The sequence below is a fragment of the Canis aureus genome, chromosome 31, assembly GCF_053574225.1.
Source record: "Canis aureus isolate CA01 chromosome 31, VMU_Caureus_v.1.0, whole genome shotgun sequence".
NCBI lineage: Eukaryota > Metazoa > Chordata > Mammalia > Carnivora > Canidae > Canis > Canis aureus.
Window position 1 is genome coordinate 46,463,088 of NC_135641.1, and position 20,177 is coordinate 46,483,264.

The 20,177-nt window shown below is 55.7% G+C and overlaps 1 protein-coding gene across 2 annotated transcripts in view; it reads left to right on the plus strand.

The window, feature by feature from the left end:
• The first annotated feature begins 1,065 nt into the window (after nt 1–1,065).
• Nucleotides 1,066–20,177, plus strand: part of KCNMB2 (potassium calcium-activated channel subfamily M regulatory beta subunit 2) — a 198,357-nt gene continuing 179,245 nt past the window's right edge. Inside the window, exon 1 of one of the 2 annotated variants that reach the window (XM_077880401.1) lies at nt 1,066–1,190. The gene's annotated coding sequence lies outside the window, so the exon portion shown is untranslated. The remainder of the gene's footprint in view (nt 1,191–20,177) is intronic. The other variant, XM_077880400.1, reaches the window with a different exon arrangement.

Consider the following 20,177-nt stretch of genomic DNA (forward strand, 5'->3'; position numbering starts at 1 on the left):
CCTCTTCTCTGTGCACTTGCACAGCACTGCATACAGCCCTCCGTGCACTCACACAGCATTGCACACAGACCTCCGTGCACTGGCACAGCATTGCACACGGACCTCTCCTCCGTGTGCTCGCACAGCGGTGCACACATGGACCTCTCCTCTATGCACTTGCACAGCACTGCACACAGGCCTCCGTGCACTGGCACAGCATTGCACACGGACCTCTCCTCTATGCACTTGCACAACGGTGCACACGTGGACCTCTCCTCCGTGCGCTCACACAGCACTGCACACAGACCTCCGTGCACTGGCACAGCATTGCACACGGACCTCCCTCCTCCGTGCACTCGCACAGCGGTGCACACACGGACCTCTTCTCTGTGCACTTGCACAGCACTGCATACAGCCCTCCGTGCACTCACACAGCATTGCACACAGACCTCCGTGCACTGGCACAGCATTGCACACGGACCTCTCCTCCGTGCGCTCGCACAACGGTGCACACATGGACCTCTCCTCTATGCACTCGCACAGCACTGCACACAGCCCTCCGTGCACTCGCACAGCACTGCACACAGACCTCCGTGCACTGGCACAGCATTGCACACGGACCTCTCCTCCGTGCGCTGGCACAGCGGTGCACACCCGGTTGCTGAGCCCCCGGCACCAAGCTGCGCCGTCCGCGCTCGGTGATCCGTGGAGCCCACGTGCTCTCCCCTGAGATTTGGCACATGGGTCGCCCCTGCCCCGACCTCGCCCTGGGGAGGGGCGTCTCCTACGGGGCGGGGAGCACTCCAGCGTGTAAGGGGAAGAGCTGGGGCGCGGGCGGAGTCAGCGGCTCGCCGGCCCGGCCGCAGGTGCGGCCTCCAGGTGCGAGAGCCATCTGCAGCAGGAGCCGCCCGGCCCGGGCCGGACGGGTGCGCGCGGGGCGTGCCCGGGTCCGGGGCTGGGAGGCGGGGGCGGCCCCGACCTATCAGAGCGGCCGCCGCCCGGTCCCGCGGGCCCCCGCCGCAGGCTGCCAGCCCCGCCCTCCGCCGCCCCGCGCTCCTGCTCCGCGGGCCGTGGGCGCCGGTGCTCCGCGTCCTCCGGCCGGGCTGGGCTGGGCTGGGGCTGCGGCTGCGGCTGGGGCCGGGGCCGGGGCCGGGCTGGGGCCGGGGCTGCGCCCACCCACGGCGGCTGCCGAGCGCGATGTGACGGCCGAGGTAGGGTCCGCGGGGCGGACAAAGGGAGCGGGGCCGCCGGGGCCCTGCGCGGGGCGGGGCGGGGCGGGGCGGGGGTGCCGGGGCGGGGAGGGGACGGGGTGCGCGGGGGGCGCGGGGGCTGCGCGGGGGCCGCCAGGTGCAGGGGCGCGCGGCCAGGTGCGAGGATGCGAGGATGCGCCGCCAGGTGCGGGGGCGGGGAATGCGCGGGGGGGATGCGCGGGGGGGCCGGTCCCCCGGGACCCGCCGGTGCAGCCGCCGAGGTGCCCGCGCGCCCTGGAGGTCACAGGGGGCAGCGGGCTGCGGGGCCGAGGACGGGGGGGGGGGGAGCGGTCGCGGGGCCGGGGAACCTGCTCGGGGCGCCCTGCGTCCCCGCGGCCGAGAAGGTGTCGGGGCGCAGGGACCCCGCGCGGGACCCCCTGAGCTGTAATTCATCCGCGGGGGGTCGGGCGGCTGCCGTGCGCGCCGGCAGGTGGAGCCCCGGCAGGTGCGGCTCCGGCAGGTGCAGCCCCGGCAGGTGCAGCCTCGGCAGGTGCAGCCCCCGCGGCCGGGAGGAGGGCTGGGGGCCCCGGGGCGCCGGCGGCCGGGCTGCGGGGCGGGGTCAGCGCCCCCTTGGCCCCGTTCGCTGAGCGCCCGGGAGGCTTCCCGGAGGAGGCGGCCCGCGGGCGGGGGGAGGAGGGAGCCGCAGAGCCCCCGCCCGCCCCCGCCCGCCCCGGGGCTGCTGGCCCCAGGCCCACAGGTCACAGCAAGGTGTGCAGCGGGGCTCGGGGGCTGCTGCGTCCCCGCCCGGCCCGCGGGGCTCGTGTCCGTCATTGCGCGTGACCCGGGCCGCGCGGCAGGAGCGGGCGGGCCCTGCTCGGGCACCTCGCAAACTCCAAGGGGCGCGGACGTTGCTTTTGGCTTTGAAAACCCCGAGGCCCGGTGGCACCGGCTTGGCTAGGATGCCACGGAGGATGCACGGAGGATGCACGGAGGATGCAGGGAGGATGCAGCGCAGGGTCTCCCCGTGAGGCCGTGCCCCCCCCCACAATGCGGCGCAGGACCCAGGGGTGACAGCTGCCCACCCCCGAGACCCAGGAGCTCCCCGGCCTGAGCCCCCGATTGCATCCACCTGCGGCCTCTGTGCACCTGCCCGCAGGTGGGAGCTGCCCTGTAGGGGCCACAGAGGTTCCTAAAGTTGTGTGTCTGTTTTCCCTAATAGTGTGGTTGACATTGGGGCAGCCCGGCTCGCTCCGGCTGCCATGGGACCAGGACACACATCCCTGGAACGAGGGTGGAGAGTCTGGTGCAGTTGGTGCCGGTGACAATTTTCTGCATCTGCGTGGCCGGTGGGCTCCGCGACCTTGACCTTGTAAGCCCCGTTCTCTGGCCACCTGTGCTCACCAGCCAAGAACCCATAACGACAGAGCTCGGGACCCACAGACACACACACACGTACTGCTGTCAGAAGTTTACAACCGGCTGTCATTTCTGTTGTTTTCACGGATTTCATTTGTTTGAGAGAGATTTTCGCCGGCTCTGCTCTTACAGTGTCCTCCGAGTGTAACCTCATGGTGCACTTTAGAGGCAGTCCTCACCATAAAAGTGGTCAATGGGAGAAATTATTTTTGCTGTCATCCTGCTCACAACACCTTTTACTGATAAACTAAAATGACCTTTCACAATGTGCACAGGTTTATGGAAGGAGTTCCTATATCAAAGCTTTCTGGCATGTGTGCCTAGAGTAGACCCTAAACGTGAAAAACGACGGAGGGGGGGGTTCATGGAATTTATTTTTTTGTAAGCTGTGGGGAAAGCCAAAGTGAGTAATTTAGCCAAAACAGCCTACTTTGTATCATAAATTGATTTCGTTGCCTCTTCCGATCAGTAGACAGCAACCAGAGCATTACGCAGACTTCTCCCTTTCGGTTTCTGCTACATCTGGTAATGAAACACCCGCATTCGCCCGCTACCCAGGAAGCGCGTCCGGAACCCACCCTGACATGCGGAATAAGTGAAGCTCTAGTCAGCCTTGTTTTCTCGGCTCCCGGGTAGCACCGCCAGCACGCATCAGTCACCAGGACACAAAGCACCGAGTCCACGCTCACCCTCACACTCCGTGCCTCTCGTATACACACGCACGCGTCATTGTACTTTACCGGTTGGTGTCCGACCAGACATTTCTCAAACTAACGCAATCTTCTCTTTGATCAGCTCTGTCCTCTTACCAAAAGGGGATAACAAATGAATCTTCCCAAAACAGTCTTGCTATTCTTTCAAATTAAAAAGACTCTAATGTAAATGCAATATAATCCTCGTATACTTGTGTGTGTGTGTGTGTGTGTGTGGAAATACTACAGAAAAGGTATGTCAAAAAAGTTAGAAGTTATCTTACTATGTATTGTTGGTGTATTTTATTCTTTTTTTCATTTATAGAGTCACTAATTTTTTTCAAAGCCCAGCTTTATATCAATAGTCACAGGGAGACAGTTTCATCTCCTTTTGCAACCATGTTGCCATCTTTCCCAGCACCATATCATCACAGTCATATCATCATATCATTCATATCATCCACTTTATCTCACCCCAGATTCTGAGGTCATTTGCTGGTCCGAGCAGGCGCGGGCACACAGGCTCTGTCCCCATTACGGCCCCTTTCTCCTTGGGTTTCTTGGCTGGAGCATCAAGGAAAGCTCAGCACCATCCTTCCTAGTAGACGGACTCCTCCTCCGTCTTAGCCCGTGTGTCTTGGAAAAGGAGCATGAGGGTGTAATTCCCCCTACTTTATAGGTAGAGAGTTTTTCGTCTCCTTTGCTGGCTCCTGACTCTCTTCTAAATCTTCACGTGTGGAAGGCTCCGTGGCTCAGCTGTGAATCTCTCATCTTCGCTCACTCCCTCATCTCAAGACCTTAAGAACTGTGCACACACAGAGAGCTCACAGATCCTAAGCCCTAACCTGGACGGTCCCCGAACCTCTAAACGTCACAAGCTCAACTATATAACACCCCCACTTCGGGGTGTCACGGGCACCTTGCACGGCCACGTTGGAAGTCGGATTTCTGACTTTCCACGCACGTGCTCCTCCCGCCGTTTCCCCATGTACGTAAATGAAAACTCCCTTCCTCCACTTGCTCAGAAGACACGTTCTGGGTCCTCTTTCGATCTTTTCTTCCCTTCATGTGTAACAGGAAAGCCCATTGCTTCCATCTTCCAGCTGGACCTAGAGCTCGGTTGTCACGCCCACGGCTAACACGCTGGGCAAGTGACCACCCTGCTCCCGCGGCCACCTTCTGCTCTGTGTCCACGGCCAGGGGTTGTTCGGGGCTGCAGCCAAGTCACAGGATCTGCTGCCGGAAAGCCTTCCACGTCTTGCCGTCGGGCGGCAGAGCGAAGGCGGATCCTGGGTGTGCACAGCCCACGCGCGATCGGTCCCGGGTTCTGGTCCTCCCGTGAGCGCTCTGTGTAGCCGCGCTGGTGTCCCGGCTCCCCCTCCAACCTGCCGTGGCCTTGCACACCCAGGGCCTACGGCCGCTACGCAGGACTCAGTCTCCCCCTTCCCCGGGTCTCTGCCAGATGAGAACGCTTCCCTGAGAGCCCCTTCTCTCATCCTCTTGCAGGCTTCCTATCCCCAGCCCCTGCTTTCTCCCCAAGCCCCGTCCACCCTGGTGTGCGTTGAGTGTGTGTATCGCTCCTGCTAGAACAGACGCTCTGGGACGGGGACTTGGTCGTGCCCCCGGCTGTGCCTGCTGCACCGACTGCCAATGAGTGACTGGCCGTGAATGCAGGAGCTGCTGCCGGCCCCGCCAACCTCCGCCAGCAGCACCAGGCCCCACGCACAGGGAGGAGGCCCCCAGCCCGAGGGCCGGGCTCTGTCCACGTGCCCCGTGGCTCGTTCCAAAGAGAAAGAGGCCCGACACCTTGAGGAAAGTCAAGGAGATTTATCGAGATGATTTCCTTCCTCCTCTCTACACAGGAGGGAAAAAATACCACATCACTGATTCCAATCTATGTCAGAGCAAATAAAAATTCAATTTGCCTGAATTTGATCTTATCCGAAGAGGACTTCTTTTTCAAAAAGACATCCTCTCCGATCGGGACGGGTCACGGGGGCTTAAGCCTGTTCTAGCTTTCCTCTGCTCTCTGCTCGCGGTGACAGGGGGTGGGCAGCAGCAGCTTGGGACATACGGGGGGGTCACACCCTTTGTGAGCAACACGCCCCGGACTGTATTTTGGCAACAGGAATCGAGCACCGATGACTAAGAGCGGTCCCAGCCATTCGCGGGTCACTCGTCGCTCCCAGGACAGCGTGAGCCGTCGTGGTCTCGTTAACCCCGACCTCTCCAGCGGTCCCCAGTGTCTTCAGATAACTCGGGTGGGCTCCGACGGTCTTATTGTCCAAAACGCGTACAAATAATAACGCCCGGCATTCGGAGAGGGTTCTGTGGCCTAGAGAGGAGGTGGGGTGACGTGGCAAGGACGCCAGGCTCGACCTGAGTCGCACCTTCTCCACGCAGAGCTCTGTGACTAGGGGCGACTTCTGAGAGTCTTAGGGAGCCTCAGTCACCGCACTGACCTCTTGGGTTAGGGACGTGATCCTAGGCGCTGGAGCCCCGCTAGGGCACCCGGCACAGGGGACGTGCTCACAAAATAGGGTTCTCATGGGTATCGTCGTCTTAGCCTCACGGGGTAGTCGAGTAACAGGTACTGACCTTTCCCTTGGACAGACAGGAACACCCAGGGGTCAGAGCCCCCCGGGCTGCTCAAGGGCAAAGACTCCCGCACCAAACTACGGAGAGTCACTCTCCCTTCGGCCGCAGAGATGCCTCCCGAACCGGACGACAGACCGGCCTGCTTTAATGTAGTCCGTGACTAAGCTGCCCGTGATTAGGGGAAGTTTTTATTTTTAATTTTTTAATTTATTATTAGTTTTTAAAGACTTTATTTATTTATGCATGAGACACAGAGAGAGAGATTGAGAGAGAGAGAGAGGCAGAGGGAGCAGCAGGCTCCCTGGGGGACCCGACGCGGAACTCGATCCCGGGACCCCAGGTCGCGCCCTGGGCCGAGGCGGCCGCTCACCTGCTGAGCCCCCCCCCCCCCCCCCCCCCCGCCCAGGTGCCCAACATCACTGGTCTCTTAAGGCTAAGAACTCAGTTTCCTTTCGTGGCTTAGGTAAAGTGCGCGCCGCCTGCCAGGCCGCCAGGAGATGGCCTCAAGCGGGCACCTGCCGCAGAGGCCGCATCTTCCTCTGGTTGGTTCGGGACCTCGTCAGACGCCAAACAGCCTCGAGGATTTCAGGCTCTTGAGGGTCGGGCTGTGTCACTCCCGATGGTGCGTGTGCTTGTGTTCCCTTAGATACTTCGTCGTTCCTCAAATCCACGCAAGGGCAGCCGGGCCCAGCGGAACCCACGGCCCGGCCCCAGCGGCACCCACGGCCCGGCCCCAGCGGCGAGCACATGCTGCACATGCCGTTGTCCTAAAATGGTCACAGAGTTTTCAGGGTTTGATCTTTTTGTGTTAAACCCTCACAGGGGCAGCCCAGTGGCCCAGCGCTTTGGCGCCTGCCTGCAGAGCCCCGGGATCGAGTCCCGCATCCAGCTCCCTGCATGGAGCCTGCTTCCCCCTCCACCTGGGTCTCTGCCTCTCTCTCTGTCTCTCAGAAATAAATAAATAAATAAATAAATATAAAAAGAAGCCGTCGCAGGAGTTGCTCCTGTTTGCCCCCAGCCTGCTGTGCCGTGGCCGCCGTCCCCCGGCCCTCAGCTCCTCCCCGGGGGACACTGGGGCTGACGGGCTGGGTCACAGCTCAGCCTCCAGGCCTGGAGCCGATGCTGCGATTCCCCAGGGGATCAGGGGGGCAGGGTCCGTACCACCCCGCTGAGCGTCCCTGTGACCTACGGGCCCAAGGACACGGTGCAGCTCCCTTGCAGTAGGAGGCCTGCCCTGTGCTCACCGACTTCCCGTCCAGCCCCCACCTCTCCTCCTCGTAGTCTCTGGCTTCTTCCAGATGCTCCTGCGGGTGTCGCCGTCCCTTTTCCACGCGTGTGCTCACGGCCGCGACCCTCTTTCTCGGGAGTGTGGTGGGGCCTTGATTCGAAGCCGCCGCCACGTCTGACGGCCCCAGAGAGCAAACCCCTCAGCCCGTGGAAGCCAGGGTGACAGACGAGCTGCGTGAGAACCTCAGCCCGGGGAGGGGGGCTCTGAATCGGGGTGTCCAAGTGTCAGGCCTGCTGACTTCCTGGGAGAGAGAAGGTGCTCCGACCACCGGGCAGCGCCTTTGGTTTCCACGCGCGAGCATTTGTACTAAATGGGGAAAATGTCGGACGGATGCCACATGCCGCTTCCTGGTCACCTTGCTGTTAAAACTCCAGAATATTCTGGACACGGAAGCTCCTTTTCAGCTCTCAACAAACCCACTGCGTAAATAAGAACAGTTAGGCCAGTAGTAAAACCCGTAGCTGATGTTTCCAGTATGATTTTTAGCCCCATAAGTAGGTCATAAACTCCTTGAGAGCAGACACGACGCATTTATGATTCTTAGGTGAACAGAACTGCATGGAATATATAGGATTTTTGTTAAAGGTGACCTGTGGATTGATATACACTCTTCTCTTCACCCTATTCCCTGCGGTCAAGCCGTATCGGGGAAACCAGGTGAATGTCGTGTCTTATTTACCAGGCGGTGTGGCTGGAGATGGAAGGTTCTGGAAACGGCACAGGTCTGCACTGCATCCCCTCCGTGCGTCCTGGTGCAGACGGTCTCTCGCGGGAGGAGGAGGGAAAGGGGACTCGCGAGTGAGGACGCTGCCTGTTTATCCCCGGGGGCATGTTACTCAGAGACACTGTGTGGCTGGAAGTGATTTATGAACCCAGTGCACGTAGGCTCCGGCCAGAGGAGTCCGTTGGGAGGTTCGTCGAAATAAAGCCCTCGCGACCCTACACGTGTCTGGGGAATCCCTTTGTACTCTGCGCCATAGTTTGGGACTTTACAAATAGTGAGTTTGGTTAGACTTTTTAAGTCCTTTAATCATTAAATTTTTTACTGGAAAACTAGTGGAGGTCAAGCATCTGGCTCCGTGACTCTTAGGCACAAAAGTGAAATGTCTCAAAGTGAAACTGTTAGGAAATGTTTTTTTGTGTTTTTTTTTAAAGGCAATTCAAATGCAAACCTAGGATCTTTGTTGCTTTGCTTGGATGCAGAAGATCATTCTGGCCCTGCTGCATGTAGCACTTTGTGAGGGAGACACAGAAGCACTGGTGAATCTTTTTTTTTTTTTTTTTTTTTTAAGATTTTATTTATTTATCAGAGAGAGAGAGGGAGGGAGAGAGAGCACAAGCAAGGGGAAGGGCGGAGGGAGAGAAGGAACCCTGGAGCAAAGGCCCTGCTGGGCGAGGAGCCTGCCCCGGGGCTCGATCCCGCGGGGCTCAGGGCCTGGGCTGAAGGCAGACGCTTACCCGGCTGAGCCCCCCGGGGCCCCACGCGGCGCGATGAATATTGCCCAGGAGATAATTCGTGAATGTCTTGAGTTGGGCTTTGTAAAAGCATTTAAAAATTTCTGACCATGTGAAGTATTTGCAGCTCCATCAACGTGAACCGAGATTCCCTCCCAGGGACTGCAGTTCTGTAGTCTGGGGCCCCTGATAGTCTTGGGATTTTTTTTTTTTTCATTTCCTGGTATATTCCAAATAAAGAAATTAAGAAGGGAGAACAAAACAAAACAAAAACAAAAACAGAAACAAAAACAAAAGCAAAAAAAAACAGCAACCTGGAAGAAAATAATGCCTAACTTTAGAGGCAAACGTCTAACGGGATTGATCCAGTTTCTTCCTCTCTGCGGGGACGACCGATGACAGCTTCCCGGCGGTTTATTTGATCCTGTGTGGTGCTTGGCAACAGTCATGTGGGGCTCCTGTGTGGACAACTCAAGGTAGCTGTTTGCTTTAAAAACATAAAAATAGAACAGTACAGGACTCAATTCTCTGTTGGAATGAATAAAAAAAAAAAAAAACAGTTGAGAGAGAGAAAGTTCATGCCTAAAGGAGAAGGAAGGCTTAGATGATGTGTCACCGAATTTGAGAAATCCTCTCTGGGTGCTTAAGACACATCAGTGGCCCCGGGACCAGGACCGCCGGCCGGAGACCATCTACGACACCCCGCTCCCCGCTCTCCTAGGCCTGTTCCCCCCCGACAAGTGGATCTGGAGGTCTGCTGCAATGAAACTGTGAGAAAACTGGCATAAAAATAGGAGCCACGCTCTGATTTACATGCCTGTGCGGAAAGCTGGCTGGTGCGATCTTGATTCCCTCCGCGGTTCAGTTTGTTTACCGGAAGGAGGGTCTTACCCCAAACCACGTGCTCATCAGGTGTCCACAGTAAAAATCACATGTCTAGCTTTTAACTGATCAGGCCTCATTTCATGCCTGCATTTATTCAGCTACTCCTTCATTTATTCGACAAATATTTGCTGAGCATCCACCGTGGACTGGACACTGTGATGAGTGTCGGGGCGACCGTGTTGGGCCAAATCACACACGACCCCATCCCCAACCATGGAGATCAGAGTCCTGGACGAGAAAGATATTTTTTTCTAATCGTCACATGAATAAAAAAAAAAAAAGAATAAAAAAAATCATCACATGAATAGATGTAAAATCACAAATGTAGAGAACGCTAAGAGAGTGTTTACCTAGAGACACTGGTGCAGTCGAGGATGTCAGGGAAAGCTTCTCTGCGGAAGGAAGGGCTGAGACGCTAAAGAAGAAGCATGAACGTGAAAGAGAAAAGAAAAAGCGAGCGTGAGAATCGCAGGGACTGGAGGAAAAGCTTTCTAGGCAGAGAAGCAGCAGGTGCGAGGCTGAGGCGCGGCACCCGCCCGCCTCGCATCGGCCTTTACCAGGCGTCACACCCGCGCGTGGGGGCAGTGGGAGGGGGCAGGGAGCTCGGGGAAAGACAGTTCTTTAAAATTAATGCACGAGATTAGAAGCAAGCCTGTTACAGGAGCGGAGGAGGGCTGTGCTCCGACAGGGCGGGCGGGCTGAGGGCAGGGGGAGGCCTGAAGGAGCCGCGGTCCGGCCCGGCAGGCTCCCGGCCACGTGCAGAGGTTTGCTTGCAGCACCAAGAGCGACGGACAGTCGTCCAGGCCCGGGCAGGGGGCCCAGCAGATGCCCAGGCCTTGCGGGGCCGTCTCTGGCCCGGACCTGCCGCGTGGGGCGGGCAAGGGGACCCCGGGGAGTCAGGGGAGGCCTGTCCCAGTCATCGTGGGAGCCGCGTTCAAGGATGGGATGGAGTTGGTGATGGGCCAAGTCCGGGAGGACCTGGGCAAACGAGGAGGAGCGCTGAGGACGGGTTTAGGACTGGGGCTCTGAGTAACGGGGTAGGCGGGGAGGTTGGGGACCCAGGGACAGGACGAGAGCGAGCGCTCCTGGAGCAAAAGCATGTGCTCGCCGCCCCCGTTTCCTCGCTCCCCGTTCGTCTGTTTGAAGCACCGGCACATGCATGCGGACCACACTGGTCTCCTGTGACCCCGGGAAGTCACCCAGTTTGGCTTTTGCACCCAATTTGGCTTTTCACAGCCCTCGTGACGCTCGATCGCCCCGGGGTGCGGGTATGTGTGCGTATCCGTCTACATACACGCGTACGGAGAGGCCCAGAGAGAGAAACTGGCTTTTTTTCTCGAAATCCTCTCTTTCCTTGATTTTTATTATGTTTCACTCCCCAGATCCCCTCCTTCCTGGTTGACGGTTCTTTCCTAGCTCTCCTCTTTTGCCGGAGCTTGTTTTTTCTGTCCTTATTTTTTCGTTACGATTTTTCAATAATTGAAAAATAGAGTCTCTGACTTTCATCCCAAACCATGTCTCCAGCTGTGACCTTGCTCCCCACCCAAGTCCCACGTTGCCTGCCACCTGGTGGACATTTCCCTGCGGCCGTCTACACTGCCAAACTCACTTGGCAGATCCGAGCTCATGGTTAAGACCTAACACATCTGCTCTGCCTCAGGCTTCCACTCTTTGGGCTCCTGATGGCCCAGGTTCTAAGCCAACTGTTCTTTGAATCCTTCCCCACCATAGGCCCAGGTGGCCTGAGTCCTGCTGGGTCTTCCTTCAAAATTCTTTTGTGTCTGTGCCTTTATCCATCCTACAAGCAAAGCCCCTTTGTTCTCGCCCTGAGTATTAATTTTTTTTTTTATTTAATGGTTTTCATTAATTTTTTAAATATTTTATTTATTCATGAGAGACACGGAGAGAGAGGCAGAGACACAGGCAGAGGGAGAAGCAGGTTCCACGCAGGGAGCCCAATGTGGGACTCGATCCCGGGTCTCCAGGATCACACCCTGGGTCGAAGGCAGACGCCAAACCGCTGCGCCACCCGGGCTGCCCTCGCCTTGGGTATTGAGATCGCTTGTTCGCCAACCTCCTTGCCTCTGGTCTGGCTTCTTCCGGATGCCGTCCTGAGCCACGGGCATCAGGATTACCTGGAGAGCCTTCACTAAATACCAATTCATGCGTCCGTATTCCATCGGAACCTCTTGGGGTAAGGCCTGCAGCCTTAGCACCCGAGGAAGCTCGATCATATATACATTCGGAAGGAAAAGAAACTGTCCTAATCTCTTCCCGCCGTGTTCTCTCTCTCTAGCCTTTCCCAGCCAGTAGCTCCAAAGCATGACCTTGATCATGGAACGACCGTAATCGCTGCTCTTCGGGGGCTCTCGCTTAGCCAAACAAATCGGGTCTCATCCAGCAGGACAGGACACCGCAGTCTGCCAATTTGGGGGGATCCGGACAGATTTCCAGCCTAATCTCTGCCGCCCCTTTCTCACCCAATATTACGACTGAACTGCGCTACCCACCGCCGTCCTGTGGCCCAGCGCATTTCCAACACCGGGAAACACCCCCCCCAACCCCAACCCATTTCCACCTGTCAAAGTCCTACCACCTCTGCAGTGGCCCCTTCTGGATGGAGCCTTCTCTCAACCCGTTCCCTCTTCCTTTTCCCTCCCCGTTGTTTGTCCCCCATGCTAGAGGGGACCTCTCCAGGATTTGAGCTCTTTCCGTAGGTCTTATATTTTGCTACTTACTACATAGTCATGCACATACATCATTTTTCTTTTTAAAAAAAAAATTCTACTTACAAATTTCATGGACGTGTTTACACAAAGATACTTTTATGAAATAGAAAGTTGAACGGGGTTCAAAATCCTTCTAGTGCGTGTCCTTGGGAAAACGGTTTAACTTCTCTGAGCTTTGTCTCTGTTAAATGATTTAGTGTCACTTGCATTATAGGATTTGGGTCAGTATAAGTCGAGGGGTCTTATAAAAAGCTGAACCATATGAAATTGCTAATATTCAATTATTTCCACCTACAAAAGTGAAAATGTCATTATATCTGGCAGTCCTCCTATATTTTAGAACACTTTCCTTTAAAATACCAACATGAGAGACTCCTAACTGGGAAATGAACTAGGAGTGGTGGAAGGGGGAGGTGGGCAGGGGGTGGGGGTGACTGGGTGGCGGGCACTGAGGGGGGCACTTGACGGGATGAGCACTGGGGGTTATTCTATATGCTGGCAAATTGAACACCAATAAAAATAAATTTAAAAAAATTAAAGAATAAAAATAGAAAATTTGCAATGGGGAAAAAAATAAAAAATTAATAAAAAATAAAATACCATTGCGTCCCACACCATGCTTGCCTCTACTTCACACATCAGCCTCTTCACCCCATATACACATAAATATATTATATTTAAATAATATTATATAAATGTTATATATTCATCATATTCATATAATATTAGAGAGAAAAGAGACCAACCAGGCAAACCCTTAATCCCCATAAGTGCTCACTCTTGCCTGTTCCTTTTCCAAAGCAGGTGAACAAACAGCAATTTTAACAATAAGCTAAAGCAAGCTCTTTTCTAATAAGAAAGTCCTGTTAAATAAAGGTCAGCGGGAAATGGAGCAACGCTCATTGTCTCTTGTTTATGGCCCTTCTGGGCATCCCACGAACTCGCTCGAATTCCTCCCCTGAGCGTCAGGTACCTGGAGTTGATCTAACTCACGTACGCGGCCCCTCGCTGGGATCTTTGTCACCGGTCAGAACAGCAGGGAGATTTTCAGAACCAACTTGTAAACAAAATGTACATATTTGGGCTCCTCGGCCGCGTTCCCCTGCCTGCCAGTGCCAGGGAGAAGCCTCTGGACCAGGAGCCCTCGGCCTCCGAGCTCCAGAGCGGCCGTGTCCTGTCGGTCGTGAGTGGGCCGGGGAGGAGCTGAGCCGCTCACGTCCCTCCTTAGTCTTCACTCTTCAGCTGTGTCAGCCCAACGAGACATTTGTTGTCTCATGCTCCCTCTGCTAAAAAAAAATAATTTGTCCCAACAAGGCAAAAAGGATGTCCTGCTGGGTGACGGGCACTGAGGGGGGCACTGGACGGGATGAGCACTGGGTGTTATTCTGTATGTTGGCAAATTGAACACCAATAAAAAATAAATTTATAAAAAAAAAAAAAAAAGGATGTCCTGGAGGAGGTCACATGCAGGAGTTAGGAGACAAGTGCCATAAGAAGGTGCACAGTAAAATAAAATAAAATAAAAATTAAAAGAAAGAAGGTGCTCAGTGCTTTGGGTATTTTCATAGAGGAAGATGGCAAATCAAAGCTGCAAAGAGAAGCGTCGCTATTAACAGGGCTCCTGTCTTCTCCCCTTTTTTTTTCTTGTTGACACTGGGGGTGGGGGCAGTTATGGTTTGTTGAGCAAGTCCGTTACCATCCCTGTGCCTCAGTTTCCTCCTAAATAAAACGAGGCCTTAATACCTGCGGCCCAGGGGCAGGGGGCTGGCGTCGAGCAGCAGGAAGTAGCCTTTCGAGAAGTGTGGCCGGTTGTTATTATTAGGACGGAAGCAGGTAATCGTGTCAAGTGGCACGGACGGTGCACACAGGAAGGGCTTTGGGTTTGTGATTCGGATTTTACTAATTCGTTGGTGAAATGCGAGATCACGTTCCCGAACAGGGCGAAGCATCACAATCAGGTCCCACGTCACTAAAAGACCCAGCAGACAGCGAGGGAGCGGGCCATCCTCTACAAGGATTTTTCCTCAAAAAGCAAAGCAAGGGTGAGGGCAGTTGACAAAGAGCCAGAAGGAGGGAGGAGGCGCCCGATACCCTCTCTCTGGAGGGAGGCCCCCGGGCCTCGCACAGTTTGTGTGTTACACGCAGATTCACGCGGGTTAATCGGAGTCGCAGCGCTTGGTGGCGCCGGCATCACCGTAGATGGAGGCTTCTAAGAGGGAAACTGAGGCTCGAGGACATGAAGTCCTGCCTGGGCTGCCCCCAGCCCCCGGCCACGCCACCCTCCTCGCCGCGGCCGTGCCACCTCGGCTCTGGGCCCCCGCCCAGGCCCGCGGCTTCCTTCCCAGGGGATCTGTGGGCCGACGGCCACACACAGAGCTGCTCGGGACAGGCCCCGGCCAGCCCGGCCTCAGGAGCTCTGCACACACCGCCTGCGCGGGCGGCGCCCCAGCAAGTCCAAGGCGCCCCCCGGGCACTGCTCACCTCCAGCCCAGAGCAGGACCGAGAAACGCGTGCTCCTGCTCTTCCCACTTTACACGTGAGAAACCTGAGGTTCGGAATTAGCAGAGGCAGCCAGGCAACACCGCGTGGAGGGGGCAAAGCGGGGGCCCCCACCCCCCAGCCTCCCGGGACTGGATTTGGCACCTGCCAGCTGCCGGCCCGGCTCGCGCATAGGGCTCCGCGTGCAGGTGTCTGTGTGCAGGGCTCCATGTGCAGACGTGGAGGGCTCCATGTGCAGGGGTGTAGGACTCCGCGTGCAGGGCTCCGCGTGCAGGGCTGCTTGTGCAGGGCTCGCGTGCAGGGTTCTGTGTGCAGGGCTCCATGTGCAGGGCTTCATGTGCAGGGGTCGCGTGCAGGGCTCGCGTGCAGGGGGCCCAAGCCAGGGGCAGCCCAGGAATGAGGACCGAGGTCGAGCGGGGCCTCTGCCCCTCGCCCCGCAGCAAACCCATGGGCCGGACCCCCACCAGGGACTCCCCGGGGTGACCCCCCCCCAGCTTCCACACCGAGGGGAGCAAAGCACAGGGGCCTAAGCGAGGGCCTGGGGCCTCTGGGCCTGACCCCCGGGTTCCCGGCGTATGGTCACACCGTGCTCCTTGTAGTCTCCTCTGTTGAATAGCAAGACCAGAAACCAGCCCCATTCTTCTGCCGCCCATCTCCACGATGATCAGGGTGACGACCCGGTTCAGATAAAATACAGATTACGCCCCACCTCTCTGCGTGCAGCACTTTCCGTGACCTAATATGGGTCAGTCGCATTACAAGCTTTCCTTCCCTGCCCCTCGTGTTCCCCTACATCGGCCTCGATCTCCTCGCCGCAGCGCGTGGGCCGCTTTCCTGTGAAATCACCTTAGTCTCCGTGGAAGCTGCATCACAGGTCCTCCCGTTTCTAGAAGTTTTTGCCGTTGCTACCGGTGTTTCGTTGTTACCTGTGACTATTTTAACTCGAGCAGATATAATAATTGTCCTGCTTTTGCTTGAGTTAAATTATAGATATTGAAACGCTGCGTTACCCTGAAGTTATTACGATTTGTATTCGAAGGCAACGACTGAGCAAGAGACAGACTTTATGCCTCGGAGGCCTGCGAGCCGTGCGGCTGAACCCGTCGGCCTGGCGCACCTTCGGGCGTTCACATTCCCTCCTTTCCTAGGAAGCGCCGTGTGATATCAGGTTCCCTGTTCCACGGGCATAGGAAGAGCTGAGGGGGCTCTTACTGGTAGGGTTTTTTTTTTTTTTAATAAAGACAAACAAATAAAATAAAATAAAATAAAATAAAATAAAATAAAATAAAATATAAAATAATAAAATAAAATAATAAAATAAAATAATAAAATTAAATTAAATTAAATAATAAAATAAAATAAAATAAAATAAAATAAAAATTAAAATAAAATAATAAAATAAAATAATAAAATAAAATAATAAAATAAAATTAAATTAAATTAAATAATAAAATAAAATAAAATAATAAAATAAAATAAAATAAATACAATACAATACAATACAATACAATAAAATAAAATAAATACAAAACACAAAACAACCTGCCCTATGCCAACGTGTTTCCTTGGCTGGATTTTTCTCACTGTCAACAAGCCCCCACGAAAGTGACATCAAATTAATTCACGTTTGCAAATGCAAATCGATTTTAATTAAAAATCTAAAGTGAATTTCAAAAAACAGAATCTTCACCTGAAACTCGAACTTCTCAATCGCTCTTCCTAGAAACGTCAGTTAAGATTTATGACAGAGGCAGAAGATACCAGGAAGAAAACGGGTTTCTTTCATTATCCGAAAAGTGCCATCTGGCATCCTGCTGGGAAAAACAACAAAACAAGAAATCCAGTTTAGGGCTAGTCTTGGTCTACATGCACTTATAGAATTTGATGGGGAAAAAAAAAAAAAAAAAACGTGCAAGATAAACTAGATATTGGCCAATCCAGACTTTGAGGAATACCTGTTGGAAACAAAGTAAAAAAGCAGACGCGAGGGCGAACCACTCAAGTGCGGGTAACGACAGAGACAGGGACAGAGGCCTTGTCTGGGGGCGGGAAGAAACATCTTCCGTCGGCTGCAGAGATGCTCCCGGTCCCAGGCGCTGTTCCCCTGGCTCACCCGAAAATGAGGACGCGAGAGGCAGTAAGAGGAGGAGGAGGAGAAGAGTAGGTGATGGAAGGAAGTCGTTGAAAAGGAGCATCCCGGAGCCAAACCGATCTATCAGACCTGTTGGACTTGATAACGGCTGACCTTTCTTGGTGACTTATTCATGAGTCAAGCACCCTGCTTTGCCATCTCATCCCGTTGACAAATTATATAAATAGGTTTTATCGTCTCTGTTTTTCAGAGAAAGAAACTGAGGCACAGAGAGGTCTGGCAACTTGTGCAAAGGTGCACAGTTATGACCTCGAGTGATCCGACCCCAATTCCAGAGGCCGTCCTCTTAATCACCATTCCCGAGAGAATCCAAAACAGTTTGCATTTAAAATAATGACTTTCAGGGGGATCCCTGAGTGGCCCAGTGGTTTAGCACCTGCCTTTGGCCCAGAGCGCAATCCTGGGGTCCCGGGATCGAGTCCTGCGTCGGGCTCCCTGCATGGAGCCTGCTCCTCCCTCTGCCTGGGTCTCTGCCTCTCTCTCTCTCTGTGCATCTGTCATGAATAAATAAATAAATAATCTTTAAAAATAAAATAATAAAATAAAATAAAATAATAAAATAAAATAATAAAATAAAATAAAATGAAATAAAATAAAATAAAATAAAATAAAATAACGATGTTTAGAGCATTGTGGCTGTAGGTAAATTTGAATGAAATTCTGAGAATTCAAGCCTGAGATGTTTGTGACAGTCAGACCCGGAAACCACACGGCTTTTCCTCACCTGCTGTCACGGAGGGGAACTGGAAATCAGAGATCGGAGAGTGTATGGAAGCGTGGGTCCAAAGGAAAGAAAGAGCTCTCCTCATCAGGGTCGCACAGAACCTATTGGGAAAACATAAATCCTTCCTTTTCCTCCGACGTGGAAGGGACCCGACTGCAAATCAAGGCCATTTGGCTCTCGCGACACCTACGGGCCACTTTGGGGAGAAAGTGCTCAGGCTTTTGCTTCTCCTTAAAACCAAAGGGCTCACGTCCGCACTATTTCCGTGAAGTGAGCCCGGGCCACCCGGAGGCAGTGGCCCGGGACGCAGGTGGCCGTGAGGACCAGAGGACGCATCCCGTGCCCCGCAGGTGCCCGCGGGCCAGTGTCGGTGCCGCCCGGGGCCCCAGTCCCGCCTGGGCAGGTGACCCCTTGCGGGTGGGCCTTGCAGGCCGAGGCCCTCGCCAGCCCATCAGGTTCCTCCTCAGGAGTCCCCCGATCAGAGCGTGTGACCAAGTCCAAGGGGCTGGTCATTTTATGCTTTTTCCTTGGAGATTTCTTAATCCGAGGACAGGATCCGGGACTCCGAGGAGCCCCGGGCAGCACCTCTTGCTGTTTCGCAATGAGCCAGCTCTCGGGGGCCCACGGGCGTTCCCCTGGCCGCGGCCCTTCTTCCCTGGGCCGCCGTCCCCCAGCGAGTGAGCGCAGGACGGGCTGGAGCCGAGGGACCCGCGCGGCGCAGGCTACGAGGCTCTAGGCCCGGGCTTGACCCCGGCTGCCCTCACGAGCCGTGACCTGGGCGACCCGCGACGTTTGCAGGGCCACCCTGCGTTTAGCAAACGAATTCCCACAATGTCGATCCTGCAGGTCTGCTGGGGGTTGGCCGAAGTGACGCACCGACGATGTGTGTGGGCCGGATGGGTGACCAACCCGAACTGGCCGGGCGGGCGCAGGCCTCACCTGTGCTCTCGAAGCTCTGAGCCACATTAAACCACGGGGCACACCCACGCCGCCTGCACCGTGCGTGCACGTGTGTGCACGCTGTCTACTCAGAGGAGCCGTCTCTTGTTTTAATAGGAATTCTATTCAAAATAATATGGTCTCTGAGGCTCACAGGTTGCAATTAAGGAATGGGAACTGTACACACCGTGATGTCTTAAAACGCACGATGTGCTAACCCTCATAGTAGGCCCACAGCGCAGGGGACCACCAGGAAGGAGAGGCTCACTTTGGGAATTTGCAGCGGGACGTAGAAGACCGGGTATCGGGTCCGCGGCTTGACGCAACAGCTTGGATGAGGATGAGAAGCGAGGAGAAGCGGCGGTCTTAAAGCTAACAAGGGAAGAAAGACTCAGCTTGGAGATTCATGGGATGTGGGGGGTGAACAAGGGAAAAGTGACGGATCGCCAGACTTTCGAGGCCCAGCAAAGTGGGGAGACAGGGTCGGGTGCAGTCAGTGAGGGATCACGGAGAAGGGGTGGAACTGCTGGAAGAGGAGGAGCCCAGTCCAGAACACACTGGGTTCGAGATGGAGGAACAGGGTACAGGCTGCAACCCCGGAGACGGGTGTCGCTCCCACAGCCACCTCCGTGAACGTGAGCACTTAAACCTGAGCGATCACTCTGGGGATTTGGGAATTTACGTGCAACCAGGATACAGCTGTGAGATGCACATGCAGTTTAGGGCCAGTTTAGATGCGTCATCCTAAAGGAGGCTTTGGGGACCTGGGAAAGACCCCCGGGGGCTTTGGAATCACAGAAGCCAGGGGAAGACGCAAGCCTGAGCCAAGGGTAGAAACGTCCTGACGGGGAAGCCCTGGGAGAGAGAACGGCTGGGTTTGGGGGGGGGGTGATGTCACCGAGGAGACCTCAAGTCCCAAGGCCACGGGAGTCCGTGAGCCGTGTCCCTTCTCCCTCCCGCCTGGGTGACCTCCCGACCCACAGAAGACGATCCTGTCTCCCCCATTGTTGTTCTTCGGGGAAAGAAGAAAAAGGAGGCTCATACACAGCAGGGGCTGGAGGAGCAGTCAGGGGAGGGAACCTTAAGGAGGCCCGTGTACCTGGGCAGGGCCCCGCGGGGGGAGCACCCAGGTCGCCCGGACCCCAGGGCTCCCTGGGGGCACCTCCCAGCTCCTCCCCTTCCCCGCGGAGCAGAGGCTGCCTCGGCTCAGGACCACCCAGGAGGCTGGGGGGGAAAGGGGGTTCCGGCCCTGACACCAGGGAGGGGAGGGGTCTGGCCCTGACCCTGGGGGTGGGGGTTACTTGTCTACTAAGCAGGAAGATCGCACTCACTCACCATCCCCCGTTTCCTGTGTGTTCAGCAGAGGAGCCCCAGGGTCAGTCCCCCCCTCCCCAGGCACCAGGCCACATCCCAGGGGGTGGGATGCTCCGACCCAGGCCGTGCCACGGGGGCCACACGCACCCTGATACCCGGGCTGGGCTGCATCCGCCCCAAGGGGTGGGGGGCTCCCTGCGCAGGGGGAGGCCGCAGGTGCGGGTGGGGTGCCGGCCCCAGGACCAGCCAGGCAGGGGGGAGGGGGGCTCCCTGCGCAGGGGGAGGCCGCAGCTGCAGGGGGTGCTGGTGCAGTCGGG